This window comes from Bos mutus, chromosome 17 (assembly GCF_027580195.1).
Source record: "Bos mutus isolate GX-2022 chromosome 17, NWIPB_WYAK_1.1, whole genome shotgun sequence".
Lineage (NCBI taxonomy): Eukaryota > Metazoa > Chordata > Mammalia > Artiodactyla > Bovidae > Bos > Bos mutus.
The window spans coordinates 57,470,576-57,495,739 of record NC_091633.1 but is presented as its reverse complement, the minus strand read 5'-3'; the positions used below and the strand labels follow the sequence as shown (position 1 = coordinate 57,495,739).

Below are 25,164 nucleotides of genomic sequence, written 5' to 3'. Positions count from 1 at the left end.
CTCCAGGCAAGAATACTGGAGTGGAAGTGATTCCTTTTTCCAGGAGATCTTCCTGACCCAGGGATTGAACCCGCATCTCTTTTGTCTCCTGCATTGGCAGGCAGGTTCTTTACCACTAACACCACCTGGGTAACCCTTTTATTTATCTTATGACATTCCTAATCCTTAGGTAGAGAAAATGCTACCCGTGGCAGAAAGGTGGAGTCCAACACAGAAAAATGCAAAATCTTAAATGTAGATCTATTTCAAAGTAATAGCATCCTTGTTATATGATGGCCTATTATCTCTCTCATTTATTACCTCCCTCTGCCTCTTTCCTATCTGAAATATTTGTTCAAATGTTCTTTAAATTTTATGCTACAATAAGGATGTTATGCAATTTCTATCAAAGAACATGTTGAGATATTTATGCTACAGAAGTTACTTCTTTTTATATTTGTAAATAGATATTTAATACATACAAGTGGCTGTGTTCTTACTAGGACTCTCCTTCACATGTGCTGAATATTGAATTAAGCACTGAAGGGAACAGACAAGAGGTGCAAGTTCCTGACAATCTTTTAGGAACTTAAAATATAGTTGGAAAGACATGATAACACAAGACAACCCAAGAAAGCAATATAAATTATAGGCATTTATTATAATTGCTATACAGGGTCAAATAATGAAGAAATCAGCAGAGTTCAAAGTACCTGGGGATCACTTTCTAGAGAAGTTGGCATTAAATCTTTGGTAGGGTGGTAACTTTGGAAGATGCTGAAAAGAAAGAATTGAACCACCAGCAGAAGGAATAGACATAGAGAAAGGAAATGGGACAGAAGAACATGGGAACCATGAGACACTTTGCCTGACTGAATAGAAGTTATATTTAAGAACAATGTAAAATTCAAAGAATGTCCAGAAAACCCTAAAAAAATCAGTAGACCTTTTTTTAATTAAAATTTTTATTGGATCATAGTTGCTTTACAATGTTGTGTTATTTTCTGCTGTATAGCAAAATGAATCACTCCTATGTATACATATATCCACTCTTCTTTGTATTTCCTTCCCATTTAGGTCACCACAGAACTTTGAGTAGCATTCTCTGTAAACATATTTTGCAATTTGTAGCTGCTTCCCCTATGGGTCTTCTAAAGCTCAAATTGCAGAAACTAATATCACAGGAAATAAAATTGGAAAATTTTGAACTCTTAAGGCATTACCTATCAGACACCAAAGTGATATATGAGACACATTACCTTGTATAAATTCCCTCAAGGTGGTTAGATGACCGCTATATTCCTAATACAAAAGGGGTGGAGAACCTGGAAATTAAAGGCAGATTTCTTTGGTATGAGCTGAGGCTCCAGGAGACGTGTCCACAAGGAGGTAGGTTGAATAGCATTTCCACATTTAGTGCTGGAGAGAGATGCATCAAGGAGACTCAGTAAGAGTCTAATGTGTACCCCTTGAAACTTTGGAGGTGGCAGTAGAGACAGTGACTCTAAAGGCCAGGAGATGAGCTTGTGAGTAGCTCATGCAACCAAGAGAGGCTGCAAGGGGGTTCACCCATTTTCCCGGGGTTTGTTGGAGAGTTCCCTGTGGAGCTGATGTGAGCCTTGAATGTGGGAGAGCCACCCTGAGGCTGTCCGGGTCCTGTCCCCAAAGACTGTCCGAAGGCTGAACTGGTCTCAGCAGATAGAAGCTAAAGGTGTCACGTGGAGTTGTGGATGTCATAAGTGATAAAGTGAGATGTATGACTCCTGTCAAGGGTTGTACAGGTGAAAAAAAGGTCCCCAGTGATTGGAGAAGGAGGATAAATCACTGAACCTGGAAAAGCATCCATTGGTTAGGAATCAGCTTTAAGTAGATACCAGCCCTCTTAGGTCAGTGACCAGAAAGTTACCTTTCCTTCTCCACTGACCACTTCTTTCCCCTGCTCTCCTTTTTCACTCCACTCCCATATTCCAGAGGCCTTGGAACCAAGGTTGACTAGCTGGGGAGGAAGGACCTGGGGAAACAATAGAGGACCTTCTTCACTGGCTTTGGTTTCTACTGTAGCAAGCTATGGAGGTTAGACAATTTAGAGAAAAACTAAAATCATATGATATTGCTTGTATGTGGGATCTTAAAAAAGGGTAAAAATGAATTTATCTATAAAACAGAAATAGAGGTACAGTTGTAGAAAATAAACTTATAGCTACCAGGGGGTAGGAGGGAGTGTTGGAAGATTGGGATTGACGTATACACACTGCTGTATATAAAATTGATAACTAATAAGGACCAACTGTATAGCACAGCAGATATATGTATATGTGTAATATATTCACTTTCCTGTCCATCTGAAACTAACATAAGATTGTACATCAACTCTACTCCCATAAAAATTATAATTTTATGTACTTATTTTTGGCTGTGCTTGGTCTTAATTCCTGTGTGGGCTTTTCTCGAGTTGTGGCAAGCAGGTGCTACCCTCTAGTTGGGGTATGTGGGCTTCTCATTGCAGTGGCTTCTCCGGTTGCAGAGCAGAGGCTCTAGGGCCTGGGGGCTTTAGTAGTTGAGGCTCCCAGGCTCTAGAACACAGGCTTAATCGTTGTGGCACACGGGTTTAGTTGCTCTACAGAATGGGGATCTTCCCAGACCAGGGATTGAATCCATGTCTTCTGTATTGTTGGCAGGCAGATTCCTTACACTGAGTCACCAGGGAAGCCCTACTCCCTTAAAAATTAAATGAAAAAAGAAAAGATAAAAAAATAAAGTTTAAGTCACCTTTCTATATGTAGCTGGGTATTCTGATTTATAAATTGAGATTATGTTTGGTGAATCAATATAATTTTTTTTTTTTTTTTTTTAAGTCTCAAGTGATCAGGGTATGGATAAAGGCCTAAGTCTTATTGGCTCAAAAGATGCTGTATTCATTTCCTGGGGCTGCTGTGACAAACTCCCACAATCTGGGTGGCTTGGAGCAGGAAACATTAATTCTCACAGTTCTGGAGGCTAGAAGTCCAAAGCCAATAGGACTTAGTAGGGCAATGTTGTATCTAGAGGGTCATTTGTTCCATGACTTTCTCGGCTTGCGTTGTTGCCGACAATCCTTGCATTCCTTGGCTCTCAGGCACATCTCTGCCTTCCTAGTTGCATGGCTATCTCTCTCTGTGTCTCCGTCTGCATTGGTATTCTCCCGTCTGTGTGTCTGTTTTTGTATCTCATCTTATAAGGACACCAGTCATGTTAGATTGGTGTCTACTCTGTATAATGCCATCTTAACTTACATCTGTACCTAATCTACCTGCCAGACTCAGTCTTTCCTAGTCCTTCTCTCTCGTAAAAATTTTGTGGACCAAACAAGACTGATGGGCAGTCAGTGTACATCAGTTCAGTTATTCTGACTGAATTTTTAAAGACTATTTATTGTTTTTGCTCAAATTTTTATTTTATATTGGAATTTACTTGATTTACAATGTTGTGTTAGTTTTCAGGATACAGCAAAGTGATTTAGTTATGAATATACATATATCTATTCTTTTTTAGATTCCTTTCCTATATAGTTTATTTCAGAATATTGCATAGAGTTCTCTGTGCTATACAGTAAGTCCTTGTTTATCTATTTTATATGTAGCAGTATATATATGTTAATCTCAAACTCCTAATTTATCCCCCCCATACCTTCTCCTTTGTTAACCATAAATTTGTTTCCTCTGTCAATCCGTTTCTGTTTTGTAAATAAGTCCATTTGTATCATTTTTTTTTTAGATTTCACATATAAGTGATATCATATGATTTTATGATTTTTTTTTAAATGACCCTTTCCTGGCTGCATAATATCCTTTCAATTCTTTCTGTTGCTTCAGCACATTTTATATTGTTTAATGATGGAATTTTCACGAATTGCATGAAATAATTGTCTACAAATGTTTCCTCCACTTGACATGTTTTTCTTGAGTCCTTTTTGTTTATAATGGTTTCTCTAAAATCTGTTGACTGCAGTAGGGTCTCACAGGGTGTTTTATTTAATTGAATTGAGTATTCACAAGAGTAGACAAGGGTCAGCTGCTTTAAGTGAATCTTGAAGTATCCCAATTTCTTGGAGGACATCTTTAAATTAAAATCCTCAGCAAAGTCAAGGGAAGCTGCTGCAGGGGAGTGACAACTTACTCATTCTCCTGAAATGCAATTTAATCTTTTTCCCCTTACCTGCCCAAAGTCCTAAAACAAGTCTTTATTTCCTTTGCCCTCATTGACTGATTAATAAATCAACAAATGAAGAACTATCCAGTATGGTATGATTTTAATCATTCTACCATGTGGCTCACTAGGGCACTGATTTTCTAAGGGTTGCAAGATTTTTTAAAAGGAGAACAATGATAATAATAGTAATAATGATGTTCATAATTATACTAACATTCATTAGGTCTGTGTCTTTTCTATGTACTTGTCTTGTTTATTTATCTTATCAATTCTATGAAGTAGGAAGAATTACCATTCCAATATTACAGATGAGAAAAGTAGGTTTATAGAGTTTCATTCCCTTCCCTAAGTTCGCAGAGCTAGTAAGATGTTGTGATTGCAATTATATGATTGTTCTTATAATGACTGTTACAGTCAATTAATCAACATTGCTTTTAACTGCTAATATTTCTTCAAATAACTTTCTTAAGAGGAGATTTTAAAATTCTTACCTATCTATATGACAGTTCTTTTTGGAAAACTATTGCTCAGACTTGAATTTCTTATCCTGCAATCTGAACATTCAGATAATGATGCAATAAAATCTTTTATGGGACACTCCTCAAGATGGTTATATGCTAAGGGAGGGAATAAGATATATTTTCATAACTTTTGACTCCTATCAAGTACTTTCCTTCTCGGAGCAGCATAGAAAAAGCCTGAAATTGCGGCTCATAAGGAGAGCAATCTGCAATTATTTACTGAGTCATCCCAACAATATCTCATTTTATCATTTTTGTGGAAAGGCATAATAGGAAAAGACCCAAACTTTCTGTGAACATTTGAAAAGCCCTCCTCACTAGGGGAGGGAGGAAACTAAGTTTAGATAATTGCAAATTCCATTTCAGTCTGTTATATTCCAAGTAAATGTTCTGTCTCAACGTGGATTACATCTTATCTTTTGAAATGATTGAAGCTATTGCTTTTCCTTGCTGGAGTGCTGGTCTTGTTCCCATGTGAGAAAAGAGAGAGAGGCAAAGAAAACGGGGCTGAGGATCTGCAGCAGTCACCCATGCTCTCAGCTGCAGGGGAGAGGGGACCTTTGGGGAAATTATTTGGCATTTAAAGCAAGTGGTTCCCAAGGCAGCTGCTGAATGGAGCTGAATATTTTGTTAAATGATTTTCTTCTCTGACCTTTATTACTAATAAATCTTCTTTAAGCATTTATAGAGTGAAAAGAAAGGTTGTTTTTATTAATCTCTTTTCTTTTTGCCCACAGAACCCAAAGAAATGGTGTTGCCTGGCAAGAGATTTGCTATACTTCATGAAAAATCAGACCAAGGTAATGCTTATTTTGAATTGACATATATTTTTTCAGTCTGTTTAATTCCAGTGCATTCAACTAGTTGGTTTTTTCTTGATTCCTAGTTTTAGGTATTGGATAATCAATCAGAAGAGTAAATCATTATCTGAAAAGTAGAAGGAATAATTTTTGATGATCAACATATTGAGGAAGTAGATGGTAAATTTTAAAATATATATTAGCGTAAAGCATTGGGGATAATGATTCATTTTCTGACACTACGCTTGCATTTGTTTAAATGGGTGAATAGGATCTTGACTAGAAGATTGTACTCCAGACCCTGGGCCATGGACAGATACTGGTCTATGGCCTTTTCAGGCTGCACAGCAGGAGGTAAGTGGTGGGCAAATTAGCAAAGTCGCTCCCCATCACTCACATTACTGCCTGAGCGCCACTTCCTGTCAGATGAGCGGCAGCATTAGATTCTCATAGGAGCACAATAAATACAGTGCAGTCCCCAAACCACTCCCCCCATCCATGGAAATATTGTCTTCCACAAAATCTTTGGTCCCTGGTGCCAAAGAAGTTGGGGACTGCTGTTGCACTCATTTGGAAATAACTCCAATTAGTGTGTCATATTTACAAATAATAGACAATGAGAGAATTGGTAAATTTTTATAAGATTTTCTTTATATTTAAGCATTAGTCAGATGGTTTTATATATATATATATGTTGAATAGGCAAAACAATTTTAGTACAAATTCCTGGAAAAATTTCATCGAGTTTGATGGAGACACTCTTACGCAAAGCATATATTTTCTTTGGAAAGACTGAATTATATCATGCAGTTGTTGAATAGCATGCCTGATTATACTCAACAGATTGCATGTTTAGTTACTAAATTTTCCAACTGAGTGTGATTTATTTACATACGTGGGCCCTAGAATGTGAACGCTCATGCAAATATTCTAATGACATATATGCATAAACAAAGCTGAGCACAGATGCAGATATAAAATGTATGTTTCATGAAAAAAGCTGCTGTCTCAAAAGAGTTTTTACTAGAAAGTTTCTAGAAGGTTAGACTTATGATGGGAACTAAAGCCATCTATCAATATTATCTACTTATATAACTGTGAAGATATGATGTTGCTTTACATATATGAACACACTTACTGGATTTGTTGAAATGTATAATAGGCTGCATAATAGTTGGAACCAATTGGGTTCTGTTTTTGAGAAATTGATGAATTCCTAAAAAAAAAAAAATGAGTGCTGAAACAAAGGAAGCCTTTGAATTGAATGGACATCAGCAGAAAACTAGGCTCTGAACTTTAATTTGCAGTGGAGCAAAAATAAATTGCTAGTTTGAATTACAAACTGGCTTTAGTTAATGCTTCAAGGGAAGCATAAACTCTTTAAGGAAGTAACTTCTCTAATGGGGATTTGCGATTGTAGGCACTCTATATGAAAATGTTAAATCAAACTGTAAGGAATTTTTTAATGGCTAATGAAATCAGTTGAAGGTTGGTTTTATCAAAAATATTAACTGTGACTCCTCAAGAAGAGCATTATAATAAAAACCAATATCTAGACAGTATATAGAAGTGGTTGAAGCTGAGCACTGTGATATAAGCATAGGGATATGAATGGTAGAAAACTGCTGATTGAGAGGGCGTTAATGGGAGATGACACAGTAAAGACAGAGAAGGAAACACGCTGAGATGGAGATAATGAAGAGGGCCAGGGGTCCATGCCCTTTACAATGAAACAAGGATGAAGGGAGGACGCACCAACTACCCAGGATGCGTTCATGTGAAGTGTTTCTTTTTTCCAGAGGTATGTATATACTAATCCATTAGATCTTATTAGACTTTTATTTCAGTTATTTAAGATAGGGATAAACTTACTTCAAACTAAATGTAATCAAGAAAGAGGTGAGGCAAAGGAGGGAAATTCCCACTAATGTGGCAGAACGTCCAGCATTGTGTACCTGGGGTAGCAAAATTTGCGTCTTCCCAACGTGCAAATAAAATTGGACCAGTTCTGTATGTTGGCAGTCCAAGTGCTTTGCTCTGATAATGCTCCCAAAGAGATGATGCTACAGGATACTGTTTGTGTGGAGGTTGGGAGTGGGGTGTGAAGGAGAAACTGGGGTGGGAGAAATGGTGTTCATGTCATCGCCTCACTAGGTTGGTCCTTTGGACCCATTGAAATAGGGGTGTCTGCAACTTTATAAAAAATTCCTGTTAATAAGGCAAAGAGTGGTGATGTTGTGATATCTGTCTTTATTATCTTAAATGGGATATATGCATTTCAATTTCAATGTTTAAATAGTAGAAGTTCAAGGCATATTAGTAAAGCTGTTATTTTTGGACAAATGGGACCATTCAGCTTTTCTCAGTTGCGCGTGATGACTAACACACTCATTTTGAGTACCATTAACTCTGGCAATGGGGCTTGGAGACCAATCTATTGTGTTAGCAGGCACTTTTGCGTGTGCAGATACCTGAAAGTTCTACATTTGACTTTTTAAGAAAGGGTTTAAAAATAACTTTTCATGTAGTGTTTTATTATGTAAAGTCTCCAATGTCTGTTGATTACAATGTTCTTAATTCCCAAAGAGAGGCAACTTTGCCTAGTCAGATTAAAATACCCTTCTCTGTACCTAGTAAGATTATGCACAAAAATAAAGGCTGTTATTCTGTTCCATTTTAAACAGGTTTATATGTCCTTGAAATAGATTGAGTTTCAGTTAGGAAAATTTGATGCTTATAATTTATTTATATTATGTAGGAATATTAAATTTTAGTCTCATATACATTTAACTTCCCTATGGGAAAGTGAAATGGGATATTAAGGACTCAGCAATTTTTTGATGTACTCTATTGTCTATAAATAGGTTGAAATCTTGGCTTAATATAAACACATTTTTTGAGAATCAAAAATAAACTATCATAAGGCTAGTGTACAGCATTATTTATGCTCTAGGGCACTAAGAGATAAGTGATAAATATATTGCTTAGAGATTGGTTTCATTGTGGTCTATTATTATTGGCTGTAGAATAGAACATTCTGTAGATATAATATATATTGACATTTTTTAAAGGATAGAATTCTTTTGATATTTTAAGAGCTTATTACAATTATATTTTATATTATTTATTGCAAACTACTGTTAAGTAATAATGGCAAGTAAAGCATCAGATGTGCAGGTTGATAATCAGTTAAAGGCCAGGAATCACAATGAGAGTTCGAAATGCCTCTACATGTGTGATGAAAGTGGTGATGTAATTGTCATGATGCTCTGACTAATGGATGGGCAATAGACACAGTGCTTTACAGAAATAGAACTATAACATCACACAGTCATCTCCCAAAGAGTATTTAAACTGAAAGTCAAAGAATAAATCATTGAACACCTTCGTGGAGAAGTGATTAAAACATAATTCTTAAAGGTGAATTTACATCAGGAAGAGAGGATAATTTCTATGAATTTGCTTTTTCTTAAAAATGAACTTTGTTATTTGCTAAAGTTCTTGGTACTCTTTACTCTTCTGAGAATTAGATTCAGTAGATATTCTCTCTTTTTTAAACTAAAGAAAACTCCCATGTATAGTGTTAATGGAATAGTCATATAGAAGCCTTTTATCATTACTGTTTAGTTGCTAAGTCATGTCCGACTCTTTGTGGCCCCATGGACTGAAGCCCGCGAGGCTCCTCTGTCCATGGGATTTTCCAGGCAAGAATACTGGAGTGGGTTGCCATTTCCTTCTCTGAGGGATCTTCCCAACTCAGTGATCAAACCCATGTCTCCTGCATTGGCAGGTGGATACTTTACTGCTGAGCCACCAGGGAAGCCCTATAGAGGCCATAGAATTGTCTTCTACGAATGTTCACATTCTTGCATTTTTTCCCCACCTATGTTTCTTACTGTGATTGTTTTTCTCTTCCTCCACTATATACCCTAAACATTCTCATCTTTCCTTGTGCTGGAAACTCCATTTGAAATGCCTAGTTTCTTTCTTCCTTATTCCAAAGCCTGCATAATCTTAAAACTGCTCTTTATGGAGCCTTCTGAATTCCTCATCATGCTACAACTATTTCTCTTCCTTAACCCATATTTACTCTGTAAAGTAACCTAGATACACTGTCTGTCACACTGTCACTGATTTATGAATATTGCTATATAATAGCTCCCTTGTGTGCATGTATTTATGCATGTATGTATATGTACATTATACAACTTTTTATTTTGTGTAAAGGTACACACTGTCATGGGACTTCCTTTTCCTTTGGTGTGATTGTGAAAGAAGGTTCTTTTGTTACCCACTTTTACTCCCACTTGTGAGTGAAGTAGACAGGCTTTGAATGAGTGAGGTCCTTGCATCTCTAAGATACCCATTGAAGGAATATTTAAAAGGAGGTTCAAGAGGGAGGGGTATATGCATAGCTGATTCATGTTGTTGTACAGCAGAAACTAGCATAACATTGTAAAGCAATTGTCCTCCAATTTAAAAAAAAGCTAAAAGATTCCTTTGTATTATGAGGATTATAATTTAGCAATGTTTTACATCAATTAGGACAAATTTAAGAACTTTCTCTTCCTTTATGATATCTTTTCAATGTGAATAAAATATAAAATCAAATATTCTAATTTATAAAGCAAATAATTTTCAACTATCAAAATACATTTCCTTCATCAAAGGGAGGTTGCCTAATTCAGAGGTTGTCCAATTCAATTACCCGTTGGCTCTGTGCCATTTTGCACATGCCATTGGAGAAAACTCGAACCCAAGCTACTCAATGAAGGCAGTTTTGCCTAAGAGCAAAACACTGATCTATAGAGACACTACCTATTGCATATCTTACATCAAAATCAATTGGGAAAAAAGTTATAATTTGCCACCTCAGTCAACTTAATATTTATCTACTGTGTTCACTGATTTGATGACTGAATTGGAAATCCACTCCAGTGTTCTTGCCTGGAGAATTCCATGGGCAGAGGAGTCTGGTGGGTTGCAGTCCATGGCGTTGCAGGGTTGGACATAACTGAGCAACTAACATTTTCTCTTTTTTGTTTTTTCTTTTTCATATATGAGTATGTTTGTCCCTTTCTTTCTCTGGATGTATGTTTTTAAAGCATTTAAAAATTATGCCACTAGATGTCAGCAGCAACCTCCTAGGGTTCCTGTGGCCTTAAATTGTAACAAAATTGGTACCTGATTAGAACATCTTATCTGAGAACAGTAAATATTCATTTTGCAAGTTTAAAAAATATTTTGAGATATTAGGAAAATCAAATATTATATAATATTTAGACATCATTTTTCAACTGGTTTTTGTTCACGTGTGACAGGTTACTTTTTTTTCTTTTGTTTAATATATTTTTAATTGGAAGATAATTGCTTTACAATGTTGTATTGGTTTATGCTGTACAACAACATGAATCAGATACACACACACACACACACCGACCCCCCTCTCTTTGAGCCCCCCTCTCCCCCCAATCCCAGCCTTCTAGGTCATCAGAAAGCACCAGGCTGAGTTCCCTGTGCCATACAGCAGCTTCCCACTAGTTATCTATTTTATACATGGTATATGTCAGGGCTATTCTCGCGATTCGCCCCACCCTTTCCTTTACCCCACTGTGTCCATGAGTTCAGTCTCTGCATCTATGTCTCTATTCCTGCCCTGCAGATAGGTTAATCAGTACCATTTTTCTAGATTACATCTATATGCATCAACATAGGATACTTGGACGGGCTGCTTTTGCTTCCAGTGTTTCTCAACCAACAAGATGGCGTGAAGAAACATGTGTGAGGCTGAGGAATTTGTCAGAAATTGGACCTGATGCCAGAGCTTGAAATTTCTGTTTTAATGCCTAATGATTCATTTATGCTGTGATGGCATGGGTATTTGTGCTCTGGCATGTTTCATTCTGTTTTTGCAGAAGCACTTTTGGAGCTACAACCTATCAGAAGATGGTGTGGTATTAATTTTTCAGCATCCACATCTGTGCACTGTTTCCTTAGCAATGTCTAAACTTTCCTGGATCTGTGCTCTTTTATTGCAAGATACTCAGAACATTTTGATAGACGCCAAATACCCATAATACTGTTTCAGTTCAGTTCAGTTGCAAAAAATCGGACACGACCGAGTGACTGAACTGAACTGAACTGAAAGAGTATTATGGGTGTTTGCTCACCAGTTGACAAAGAAGACAATCTAGAAATATGAAAAGAATGCTATATGCTATTTTTTATGAAGTATAATACATGTGATTGTTGAATCCTTAAGATAGCAGTTTACAGTATCACAAATATTCTTTTTTCCAGCCATTAATTATAAATTATAATATGGGCCAGTGTTCAATAGATACTATTACATATTCATTATTTTAAATAATGCAGCTATTATTTGGTGAAATCAGATTCACATTACCAGGAAGATTCAGACTAATCTATTGAATTTTAGTTATCAGTTGAAATTCAGTCTTAGGTGATTGGCTATGAGTTGACCAAGCATGAAGCAGATTTTTAAATGATTATGAAAAAGGTAGAGTTGTTCCCATTTGGAACAACTCTTTTGGAAAAATCCTGCTTTCAGAGCATTTAAAAAAACACCTTAGCAAAAGTTGGAAAAGAGAACTGTGAAAACGTTTCCTTTCCTGAAGCCAGTTTTACCAAAGAAAATACTAATGTAAATGGTACACCCTTATCACTGCTAAGATTTAAAAATTTGCTTTAGTTGGTTCAATGAGGGGGCTAACTCGACTAGTCCGTATGCTGAGGAAATAGTTCCTTTCATATCGAAGTTGTTATATTTGACAATTATTGGTTTAAGAGATTATCAGCAAGTTTCTTGATTTTTGCATTCCTGTTTTAGAACTACCGGTGAAAAAGACTTAACCAAGATTTTCCCCCAAGCGTGTGGTTGTTACTCTTTAGTTATGCTTGTAGGCGATGGGGCAAGCATATGAAATCATGCTGCTGTTACTTGACCCATGTAATTTCTTCACATGGAGTAGGTGCAGTGAGTAAGTACTGTGGATACATGGAAGGTATGTCACTAGCCAGATGTTCAGTTAAAGCACTCTCAACATTGAACTGGTGCGGAAGCACACGGCTTGCTCCACCATTACGGTACATTCTGCGTTTGCAGTGCTTACCCCTCCATCAGGGAGTCAGGGCTGGCGTGTGACGGGGCGTCTGTCTTCAGTATGTCCCTTTCTTAACCTTTGGGAATAGTTCAGTGACTCAGATGTAGTCTTTTGAGGTAGAGATGCTGACAGTTTCACGCAGACTGTTACAGCTCCAGATTAAGAAACTAACCCCCCTCTTCCAGCGCTGCTGGTGCGTTTCTCCATAGCATGTTCATTTGCCTGAGCATTGTCACAGATCAAGTTAAAGCAGACAGAAGGTCAGGTTCCCTTTGGGCGGATCCAGAAACCCAAACAACTCAGCCTGACATTCAAAGACCACTTCAGGACTTCCCCGGCAGTCCAGTGGTTAAGGCTTCGTGCTCCCAATGCCAGGAGTATGGGTTCAGTCCTTGGTTGAGGAACTAAGGTCTTGCATGCCACCACTCTGTGAAGCCAATAAATAAATGCATAGAATAAAGCTGTTTAAAAACAAAAGAAGGGCCACTTCACGACTGGTGCATCCCAGCTTCTTCCAATCTCCTTTCCATCCGATTCCTCTTCCAGGTGTGGTCTCCTAGCCCATGCAACCTGCTTGAACCCAGGCCTGTGTATGATTGACTTATTTCTACCTGGATGACTTTGCATTTGCTCTTACATTTTTCTCCCCTCCCAACTTCTTATTAATTTTAGAGAGAAGAATGTAGTAGGGACACTTCTCGGGAGCCAGTTGGTCTGGTTTGCATTCAAATCCCAGACAGGTGATTTATTAGCTTGTTGCTGCCTTACCTAATGCAGGCTGTTTAACCCATGGGAGATCCATATTGGTTTCTTTGACAAAACTATGAAAGAATACTTAAATAATTGAGTTAATGTTAGTATTAACAGCATATTGATATTAACTTATAATAACTACTGACACATAGTCAGTGCTAATATATACTAGCTACTATATATCAAATCTATCCAGTCAGTCTCAAAATTTGCTTCCATAAAACTTAGTCTGAATACTTATCATTCTTCATACAATGATTATTAATCTCATTGGCATCAGATCAGATCAGATCAGTCGCTCAGTCATGTCCGACTCTTTGCGACCCCATGAATCGCAGCACGCCAGGCCTCCCTGTCCATCACAAACTCCCGGAGTTCACTCAGACTCGTCCATCGAGTCAGTGATGCCATCCAGCCATCTCATCCTCTGTCGTCCCCTTCTCCTCTTGCCCCCAATCCCTCCCAGCATCAGAGTCTTTTCCAGTGAGTCAACTCTTTGCATGAGGTGGCCAAAGTACTGGAGTTTCAGCTTTAGCATCATTCCTTACAAAGAAATCCCAGGACTGATCTCCTTCAGAATGGAGTGGTTGGATCTCCTTGCAGTCCAAGGGACTCTCAAGAGTCTTCTCCAACACCACAGTTCAAAAGCATCAATTCTTTGGTGCTCAGCCTTCTTCACAGTCCAACTCTCACATCCATACATGACCACAGGAAAAACCATAGCCTTGACTAGACAGACCTTTGTTGGCAAAGTAATGTCTCTGCTTTTGAATATGCTATCTAGGTTGGTCATAACTTTCCTTCCAAGGAGTAAGCGTCTTTTAATTTCATGGCTGCAGTCACCATCTGCAGTGATTTTGGAGCCCAGAAAAATAAAGTCTGACACTGTTTCCACTGTTTCCCCATCTATTTCCCATGAAGTGACCGGACCAGATGTCATGATCTTCATTTTCTGAATGTTGAGCTTTAAGTCAACTTTTTCACCCTCCTCTTTCACCTTCATCAAGAGGCTTTTTAGTTCTTCTTCACTTTCTGCCATAAGGGTGGTGTCATCTGCGTATCTGAGGTTATTGATATTTCTCCCTGCCCACCTGTCAGTATTTTTATATTTGATGATCTGTACAACTTGGTATTTCATTTTCCTCATCAAAAAGTAAGACAATAATACTTGACGTAGCCAGACCAAGGGTTATTATGAAGACAAAGTTGGAGGGACTTCCCTGGTAATCCAGTGGTTAGGACTCTGCAATTCTGATGCAGGGGTACAAGTTTGAACCCTGGTCAGGGAACTAGGATCCCATATGTCATGCAGCATGGCCCCCCCAAAAAAAAACCCAAAATGGAGGACAAGAGTAATAACAAGGTTATCTTTTATTCCTGCTTTTGTTATGTACAAAGAACTGAATTAGGAGGTTTACTTACCTTGAGTGACCACATAATACCATACACATGTTTGATACGTGATGTCCAGGGAGGCGATGAATCCACGTTTAATTGAAAACAAGGAGATAGCAGAACATCCAAGTGCAAAAATCAATTAGAAATGGAAATGTGTTGAGTTCAGAAAAGAAGTTACAACCTGAGATGGAGTTTTGCTTGAAGCTGTTTAAATGAATGAATGACTTACCTGAAAGAGAAGGTGCCGACAGAGAAGAGTAGCCATGAAAGAACTCCCCCACCGCCCACACAACACCATCCATACACACACACCATCCATACACACACACCAATCAGAGGGGTGAACCTCACAGTCATGTGTTTCTCCAGTTTTTGTAATAAAAAAAAAAGTGTATAATAATATTATCTTGGAGCTAATGCATTTATTCTTTAAAAATCCACAGTTGAAAGTAGCATCAGACATAGAAGTATTATGTCTGAAAATCTAGGACAGATAACATTTCTCATCCTAACTTTTGACCTGATGTAAATGTCATAACATCAACAATTAATCATGCAACAAAATTATTATTGTCCATTTTTCATGGAAGAAGTTTGATGTTTGATCTGATTGGTGATATGCTAGCTGGGCATATGTCAGATTAATCAGTACAGGATATGTGAAGGGCTTTGGAAGATCATGGATTATCCTTTTACTGTGATGGAAATAAATAACTTTTCATTACTATAATACACTTAACTTTTGATACTTTTCTTTCTAATTTATTAAAATGATTAAAAATTTGATAGATCAGCATTCTCTGTAGCTCTCACGAAACTTATGGTAGACATCTCGTTTTCTTCGGGCAGCTGGGAAACCCATTCTGGGAATGCTGGCAAATTATGGATAATAATAATAGCAAATATTTATTAACTGCTTATTTGATGTCAGGCACTGTTCTAACACAACGTGAAGCATTAGGGTATACTGTTACCTCTGTGTCGGTTTTGGCATTGTTGCTGTGGAACACTTAATGAACAAAACTCATTGGCATGGGTATGCGGATTATATGGGTGGTTTACCATGGTCTCAGCTGGGATTGCTCATGTTCTCTGCTGGAAAGTCAGCTGTGGGTTTTTGCTGATCTTGGCTGAGTTCTCTCATGTTCCTGGCTAACATACTGAACGGTGCAAAGTTGTAGAACATTTCCATCATCTTGCTGTGTGCTTTTGAATGGTGCTGCTCTAATTGGTCAGACATGAGTGCTTCTGCTCTACTTAACAGGGTTGTGTTTCATTTACATTCACAAAATAAGTCTGCCTTTTGTAGCCTGTCCTGCATTCTTTTCTAGGCCCTGGACATGTGGATAAGGGTTTATTTTCTTGGCTACATTAGTTTTCTTTCTTTAGTCCTGCCTGACTTTCAGAACAGAACAATTCAATTCACAGAAGTTATCCTAGTAACAAAAGATACCGCTCTGAAAATACTTGAGGGCTGTGTTCTCCCAGCAGAGAGTCCTCATCAAGCACACAGGGCTTCTGTTGACTTGAAAGTGAACTCTGGTTGTGGAGTGGGTATTACTGCCTTAGAAAAGAAAAAGAATAACTTCCAGGCAAAAGGGCCTTTCTTCTCCCTAGGTGTAATTTTTCTTGAAAGCTTGTTTATTGATTTTCCTGGTAACAACTGAGCTTGCAAGCTATAAAAGAAAAAAAAAATAGAAGCAGGGAAATAATACCAACAATCAACAAGTTTATTCATCAGCTCTATCTCATGTAGTCAGTCACACAGGACTATGAAATGAAATGTACCATGTGCCCTAATCCTAGTTTTATTACAGAGTTCATAGAATTTAGTTCATCAGAATGGAAAGCAAATGCTTCAAATTTCAAGCGAGGTTCTATTCCCATTATAAAAGGGTCTGTGACTGAATTAATGTCATCGGGTGAGCAGAGTGCTCAAGAAACTGGGGTAGACTGAAGTAAATATGGCTGCTTAATGGGATAGTACCTGGTACAATTAAAATGCTGTTGATTTTGATCTCTGATCAGTCTGTCACATTGCCTGAAATAACCTCCACTAGCATTGATCCTATGGGAAAACATCTTCTTAAATTTCTGATCCATGTGATAACACTTTAAAAAAGTCCTATGATCAGGTAATTTTGGAAAATGCTGAATTTTATATCTCCCTCCTGTAGTTTTATGACACACATTAGAATATTAGGCTCTGAAAATCCTGCTGTAAACAAACCTGTTTAACTTTGTTTAACCCAGCGTTTCCTCGAGGTAGTGGATCATGGAACCTTTTCTACTTTAGTGTCCTTTTTGTAATACTCATTCCACCCAGAGGCTAGGTTTCAAGGAAGCACACTTTGTGAAATGTTGCTTTAGAAGAAACCCTGAATTCCTGAGAGGGCTTGCTTTAGGACACAAGCATTACTGGGTGTGAGTAACACTGCCGCCACTGGCATCCATCAGTACTGACTGTGTGTGTGTGCACGCGCACACGTGTGCTCAGCTGTGTCTGACTGCATGGAGTAGCCCACCAGGCTCCTCTGTCTATAGGATTTCCCAGGTAAGAAATACTGGAGTGAATTTCCCCCTCCAGGCGATCTTCCCGACCCAGGGATCAAACCCGAGTCTCTTGTGTCTCTGGCATTGGCAGGAGTATTCTTTACCACTAGCACCACCAGGTAAGCACGGAGGGCTATTTCAGGAGGCTTCCTGGGGAGTCAGGTGATGGTCAGCCGCCTCCTGCAAGGTCTTTTCTGGGCTGTGAGGCTTTCAGAGCTATGTTTCTAGGAAGGTCAATTTTAGAAGGCATCAAAAGGTAGATGATTTGCTGAAGAAAATTTTACTAGCCCCTGTGACTTCCAGATAGTGTTCAGTCACTTCCTTCCCCTTTGCAAATAACCGTTTCTCAGAATAGTAGATCCTATCACTCTTTCTGCTTTCTCACTAACCATTCACTCTTTCATCTGGAATAAACTTTCACTCAGTCTCTCATTCCAGTAAAACTCCTCTTTCTCAGATAGCTAGTTTTTTTTTTTCTTTCTTTCTTTCTTCTTCTTCTCTTGGCCAAATGTAGTGACTTCTTCCTGGGTGAACTGATTACCCTCTAGGATTTTGGGTTTCTGCAGCTTTCAAGTTCCACATTTGTACCTCTAGCCCAGGGCACTCATTTTAAGCTTCAAAATACATTCCTACTTTCAAACTTATATCAAAAATTGATCTTACAAACTTGTTCTCTAAGCCTCTTCCTCCTGTAGACCATTGGAAGAGCCAGCGTTTACCTAGTCGCCCAAGCCCAGAGCCTGGGGACAGCTCTCACCTTCCCCTTAGCCAATCGCATTTCTCGAGACATCATCTCCTCTATCTGATGATCTACATCTCCTTCTATGCCTCAGGTTCTAGAGTCAAATCACAATGCTTCTGCCTGATACCTGAGTGATCTTGAACAAGCTTTCTTGTCTGTTATGCCTCAAATTCTAATTTGTTCACTGGGGATAATAGTAATGCCTAAGTGAATTATTGTGAGCTTGTGAAAATTAAATTGGAAAAATTAGAAGAGTAGAGAGAATATTAAGTTGATTAAATTGACATTTTTTTGTTTCCCTAATGGAAGGAAGATGTAATTACTTATTAATAAGTAGAAATTCTTAATGGGTTAGTTAAGGGGTAAGTATTTTACAGGGGTAAATATATTTTAAAATTCTATAGAAATAAATTCAGCAATAACAACAAAAACTAAAGTTATGGTTTGGTTTTAATTCAAGGGAAAATTTTATTAATAATTTTTCTCCTTTCATTATGCAATTAAGGGCTATTACTGGGAAATAAGGGAAGGGAAATGAACTATCTTTACCATCCTTTAGGCTAACAGAATTGATTGTATGTCTGATGAAGGAAATAAAAAAGAAGGACCCCAAAGTAGCATTTCTAGGACATTTTATTATCTGTTCAATCAGGCCTGTGTGAAGGTATCTGCATCTTATAGGGTTAACCAGCAGGAACATTGTCAATACAAGATGAAACCCTGGTTGTGAATTTCAGACAGTCTCCTATATATGTCTCTTTGCTTGATGGTGAAAAGCCCTATTAAAAATTGTATTATACATAGGATGGTGCATAGAATTGTGTAGGAGAGCTACAGAGCCATATGTACTGAGGCCTACCTACCCTCAAGAGACGAATACATGGCTGATGATAGTCATTCCTTCTTTCGATACATTTTAATGGCTTCCTAGTTGTTATTATTGTTCAGTCGCTCAGTCGTGTCCGACTCTTTGCGACCCCATGGACTACAGCACACCAGGTGTTCCTGTCTTTCACAGTCTCACAGAGCTTGCTCAGACTCGTGTCCATTGAGTCAGTGATGCCATCCAACCATCTCATCCTCTGTTATTCCCTTCTCCTCCTGCCTTCAATCTTTCCCAGCATCAGGGTCTTTTCCAATGAGTCAGTTCTTCACATCAGGTGGCCAAAGTATTGGAGTTTTAGCTTCAAAATGAGTCCTTGCAATGAATACTCAGGACTGATTTCCTTTAGGATTGACTGGTTGGATCTCCTTGCAGTCCAAAGGACTCTCAAGAGTCTTCTCCAACACCTCAGTTCAAAAGAACCAATGCTTTGGTGCTCAGTCTTCTTTATGATCCAACTCTCACATCCATGATTGACCACTGGAAAAACCATAGCTTTGACTAGATGGATCTTTGTTGGCAAAGTAATGTCTCTGATTCTTAATATGCTATCTAGGTTGGTCATAGCTTTTCTTCCAAGGAGCAAACGTCTTTTAATTTCATGGCTGCAATCACCATCTGCAGTGATTTTGGAGCCCCCCAAAATAAAGTCTGTCACAGTTTCCACTGTTTATCCATCTATTTCCCATGAAGTGAAGGGACTGGATGCCATGATATTCAGTTTTTGAATGTTGAGTTTTAAGTCAGCTTTTTCACTCTCCTCTTTCACTTTCATCAAGAGGTTCTTTAGTTCCTCTGTGCTTTCTGCCATAAGTGTGTTATCATCTGCGTATCTGAGGTTATTGATATTTCTCCTGGTAATCTTGATTTCAGCATGTGCTTTATCCAGCCCAGCATTTTGCATGATCTACTCTGCATATAAGTTAAATAAGCAGGGTGACAATATATAGCCTTGACGTATTCCTTTCCCAATTTGGAACCAGTCTGTTGTTACATGTCTGGTTCTAACTGTTGCTTCGTTTTTTTAAAGAATTAATTAATTTATTTTAATTGGAGGCTAATTACTTTGCAATGTTATAGTGGTTTTTGACATGAATCAGCCATGAGTATACATGTGTCCCCCATCCTGAACCCGTCTCCCACTTCCCTCCCCATCCCATCCCTCAGGGTCATACAGGTTTCTCAGGAGGCAGGTCAGGTGGTCTGGTATTCCCATCTCTTGAAGAATAATTTTCCACAGTTTTTTGTGATCCACACAGTCAAAGGCTTTGGCATAATCAATAAAGCAGAAGTAGATGTTTTCCTGGAACTCTCTTGCTTTTTCGATGATCCAGCGGGATGTTGGCAATTTGATCTCAGGTTCCTTTGCCTTTTCTAAATACAGTTTGAACATCTGGAAGTTCTCGGTTCACATACTGTTGAAGCCTACTGTTCATGTACTGTTGAAGGCCTCCTGGTATGGACCACTAATTCCTGATGCGGAGGATATGAAGTCCTTGTCCTGCTGGATCTAATATTCCAGTAAGAAGAGACAGGCAGTAAACAAAGTAAAGAACTGTACTGTATTTTGGACAAGGACTGTGGAGATGAGGAAAGCAGGAAAGAGGGACGAGGTGTCTTATAAAAGCATATTTAAAGAGAGAGGCTTGGAAATCCTCACTAGGAGGATGCTGTTTAAGCAAAGACCTGAAGGAGATCATGGGGCCAGTGAGTGGTTCTGATCAAAAGAATGAGTCGATCTGACTTTCCTTTTACCAGGATCTCTCTGGCTACCCTTTGAGAATAGATACAAGGGGAGATCAGTCATTCAGTTCAGTTCAGTTCAGTTGCTCAGTCGTGCCTGACTCTTTGCGAACCCATGAATTGCAGCACGCCAGGCCTCCCTGTCCATCACCAACTCCAAGACTTCACTCAAACTCATGTCCATCGAGTCAGTGATGCCATCCAGCCATCTCATCCTCTGTCATCCCCTTCTCCTCCTGCCCCCAATCCCTCCCAGCATCAGAGTCTTTTCCAATGAGTCAACTCTTCGCATGAGGTGGCCAAAGTACTGGACTTTCAGCTTTAGCATCATTCCTTCCAAAGAAATCCCAGGACTGATCTCCTTTAGAATGGACTGGTTCAGTCATTAGGTTACTGCAATAATCCAGGGAGAGATGGTAGTAGATGGGGCCAGGGAGGTATTGTAGTATCGGAGCTGGTAAGTGGCAGAGACAAGGTTCAGTCTTAGTATGCATGGCATCTCAGAGGCCTGTGTTCTGATCTGCAGAAATTCCAGGATTACCAAGGAAGCCTGAGAGAGGGAACAAAATCTAGAGAGAAACACCAGGGAAATAGCAGGAGAATCATTAGAAAGTGATGTCACAGAAGCCAAAGGCACCCCAAATTAGAAGGAGGTATGAACAATATTCAGTGTGGCAGAGAATTCAACTATGTGTCTGAAGGGGGTCCCTCAAATCTGACAAGTAGAAGGCTGTGGGTGACTTTATCAAGAACAATTTTAGTGGATTTACTAGAGCAGAAACAACTAATTGAGACTGGGAATTAAAAAGGTGTAGAGAGAGAATATAGGTTACTCACTCAAGGCTAATGGTTTTATAGATAGATGTACCTCCCAATCCACAGTAAGAAATACATTTTATCCTGTGGTCCACTGTACATGTACACACGTACTAATTTACACAGTTTCTCATGACATAATTACTACTTTTTATATGTGCCATGTCCTCTATTTTCTATTCTTTTCTATGTAATTTCTTTTAAAAAATGCTAGCAGTAGTCCACTAAATTGATTTTATAGCCCACCCTGGAGTCTTGACTCATGGTTTTAAACACACAGTCATGATCAAGATAAAAGATAGCCCATTATAACCATTGCCCACATTCCCTTCATGACTGTGAGTCTCATATTTTCTCCTTTGTATTGAAACTTTCAGAAACATGATTTCTTTTATATGTAACAGGGTTTTTATTCTTCCATCTGTAGTCACAATCAGAAGAATAACTTACTCAAACTTATTTGACTATTGCTAAGACTTCATGGCTGTGCTCATGGATAAGTTTTGTTTTCCTGCCAATTAAACCATTTGTGCCCGTTTTCCTATTTTATTCTGTCTCTATGACATGTAAGCAGGAGATCCTTTACCCATAGCGGAGTGAGTCAACTGTGTTGAGAAGCTTTAACCTCAGTTGGGATTTGGAACAGACCATTTGTGAGCAGTGTTTGACATTTAACTAGGAGGATAAATATTTATCAAATAAACAGATGACATTAAGTCATATTTTGGGGGAACATCAGAGGACTTAGTGTAGATCAATAAAAATAATGATTACTTCCTGTTGTATAAATCTATGCTAATAGTAAAGCTTATAGAACAGTATGAAAAATAAGCTTTACTTTAAAGGAAATAAGAGGAGGGGATAGTAGGCAAAGGATGTTTGTTCCCCCAAAGATGAAATTGTTGTTAAGTTGAGCATAAGGATGATGTTGAAGATTTTTGAGAGAAGGGGATAATTCATACAGGTGATATATTAGGGGCAGTGGTGGAAGAATTCCACTTAAGGATGGGAAGGATCACCTCTCCTTTGAGGCTGGATGGTTCCAATGTTAGTTCAGTTTATAGATGGAGAATGGGAAGATGAGATGATTGTTTACTAATGTTGGTGTTTTTCTTTGTAAATTAGTAATCAAGATCTTCTGTTGAGAGTGAGAAAGGTATTTGTTAGGAGAGTGCTTGAGGGTAACATTGAATTTAGAGTTGTCATTTAGTAGAAGGAGCTGATCCAATTTCAGGGTATTGATGGATGTGATGGGTTGGTACAGACCTGTCTGCATTCTCAAATTCTCTCTTCTTTGCAATTGGTTTAAAGCCAAGATCATGAATTGATAATTGACAGAAGCTGGATAGGGTCCATAAATTTTTTTTGTTTGTTCCCCATTATATTAAGTCAGATTTTAAAATTAGTAGCTTTACTTGCAAGTTTAGCTTTCCAGGTTAAAAAAAAAACAAAAAAAAACAGCCAGAAGATCTGGGAATGTTTCACTGGAACTTAATAATGTCTATTTCCTTTAGTAAAGGCCTGAATTGTCCATTCATTCAGTAGTTCTCCCCTCTCCCCAGCTCCCTGCCAATTACACAATGTGCATTTACCCGTGCCATTCACTTAGGATGCTTGTCTGGCCCCTGTAGGCAAGGGAGTGTAAAATCCCTGCTTTAAACCTATGGGATTTGTCTTTGAAAAGAGTAGTAAAGGCAGGCTTACTTATTTAGCCTCAGCCTAGTCAGCCTAAGGTGGTTGCAGCTCAGTGGATTAGATGGTTTTTAAGGTCTAGTTACCAACCCTGAAGACTGAGCTCTAGGGATTGACTCATGTCAATCAAATACATGAGAGATTTCCCATTAAACATGTATCCTGAGTAGGCTAGATGATGAACAGGGTACCCCTTTCCTGTGTGTAAGATCATTCAGCAGTCTAAATCATTTATTCACTTATTGATACACTCTCCCCAAATTGTTATTATTAATAAATATCTACCATGAGTCAAGAAGCATGTAAGTTTGTGGACTTACAAAGATAAATGAGAGATAGATAGGTATCTCTAGATAGATAAATATGCTTCCGTCCCTCACAGAACTTAAAACTCAGAGCAGGAGACAAACAATTTAGTAATCACAACAGAACAATGCTCTTGGCATTCCAAGATGCTGTGGGTATTCATAGTCAAGGCTGTATCCGTGAATGCCAGAACCTGACTGTATTGATATTAACCAAAGAGGAGTGGGAAAAGATGTTCAAATGAAGGGAATTGCATTTGCTAAATTTGGAGATGTGAGAGCAAGAGGGAACTGACAGAAATTACCCATGACTGTAACATAGAGGGCAGTAATAAAAACTGAGAAATAAGGCTGAGAAAGTGACAGAGATCAGATCTCAGACAATCTGGTAAACCTCTTACTGGACTTGGATTTTATATCATGTGCAACAGGAGCCACCAAATGGTTTAAATTTGAGTAGTGACTTTACTAGATTTCTGTTTCTGAAAATTGCTCATTTTACATTGTGGAAAATATGTACCAAGGAGAAGACTATCAACTTGAATATACTATCTAATATATACTGAGTATTTAACGCTTTCCCAACACCTGGGAATGACAAGGCCTCTTGCATTATCTCATTTAATCTTATAATAGTCCTGTGAGACTGGGTTTTATAAGTGCTCCAGTTGTAAATGTGAAGAAATGAGAGTGTAGAAAGATGAAGCAAATTGTTTCAAGTAGCATAACATATAAGTGGCAGAATTAGGATTCAATCCCTGCTTGGAAACCTTATGCTCTTAACCATTAGGCTGCATCTCCTCCATCTGCAGCTATCAACGTGATAAATGGTCTTGGTCCATAGAAGGGCTGATGAGAGAGGTAAAGAGCTTTTTGGAAGTGAGGAGTATATGATTGACTTGTTTCTGTGTGGCGGGGGATAAGAGGGCTTGATGAGGGTTAAAAGGAGAGAAGGATAATATCTATACTTTTAACTGTATCCATTAACTTGGTGATGAGCCTGTTTGTAGGAGATGATAAGTTCATTTGAATTTGTTAGACTTAAGATGCTGAGGAAGTTACAGGAGCTACAGAACAGAAGAGTGATCTGGATTAGCACTAGAGAACTGACTGTCCTAGACACCAAAGTGTTCACCAAATCCAGGGGCATGTAGGACACTGCTCAGGAGATGTATTTAGATTGGGAATAAAAGATGACCTAGCAGAAGCAGTAGTTCAGGAATAGTCACAGGAAAAAAAAGAGCCCATAAAGGACATTGAGGATAATAGTTGTTGGAAACCCAGGAGAGTATAATGAGTTTCGAGAGAATAATGGTCAATGATTTTTAAATGTTTCTGAAATGCTAAGTAAGAGAAGAACTGAGAAATTCACTGGATGTAGTGATAGTCAAGTGACGTAGTAACAATGAGGAGCACTTTCGGGGAAAGGTAAGGGCCTGGCGTGCTGCAGTTCCTGGGGTTGCAAAGAGTCAGACAATAGTTAATGACTGAATGACAACAATAGCAAGGGGCAGAAGACAGATTACCATGGATTGAAGAATGGGGGTAAAACGTATATAGTGAACATTTATTTGTTTGTTGACATTTATTTATTTTAAGACATTAGTAAATGGAAGGAATGAGGGTGGTGGCATAGAGGAATAGGGATTTTACAGACACCATTCTTG

The 25,164-nt window shown here is 38.4% G+C and overlaps 1 protein-coding gene across 4 annotated transcripts in view; it reads left to right on the top strand.

The window, feature by feature from the left end:
- Nucleotides 1-25,164, top strand: part of INPP4B (inositol polyphosphate-4-phosphatase type II B) — an 857,173-nt gene that overhangs the window by 140,412 nt on the left and 691,597 nt on the right. For all 4 annotated transcript variants that reach the window (XM_070386586.1, XM_070386587.1, XM_070386583.1 and 1 more), the window contains one exon: nt 5,426-5,488. The gene's annotated coding sequence lies outside the window, so the exon portion shown is untranslated. The remainder of the gene's footprint in view (nt 1-5,425; nt 5,489-25,164) is intronic.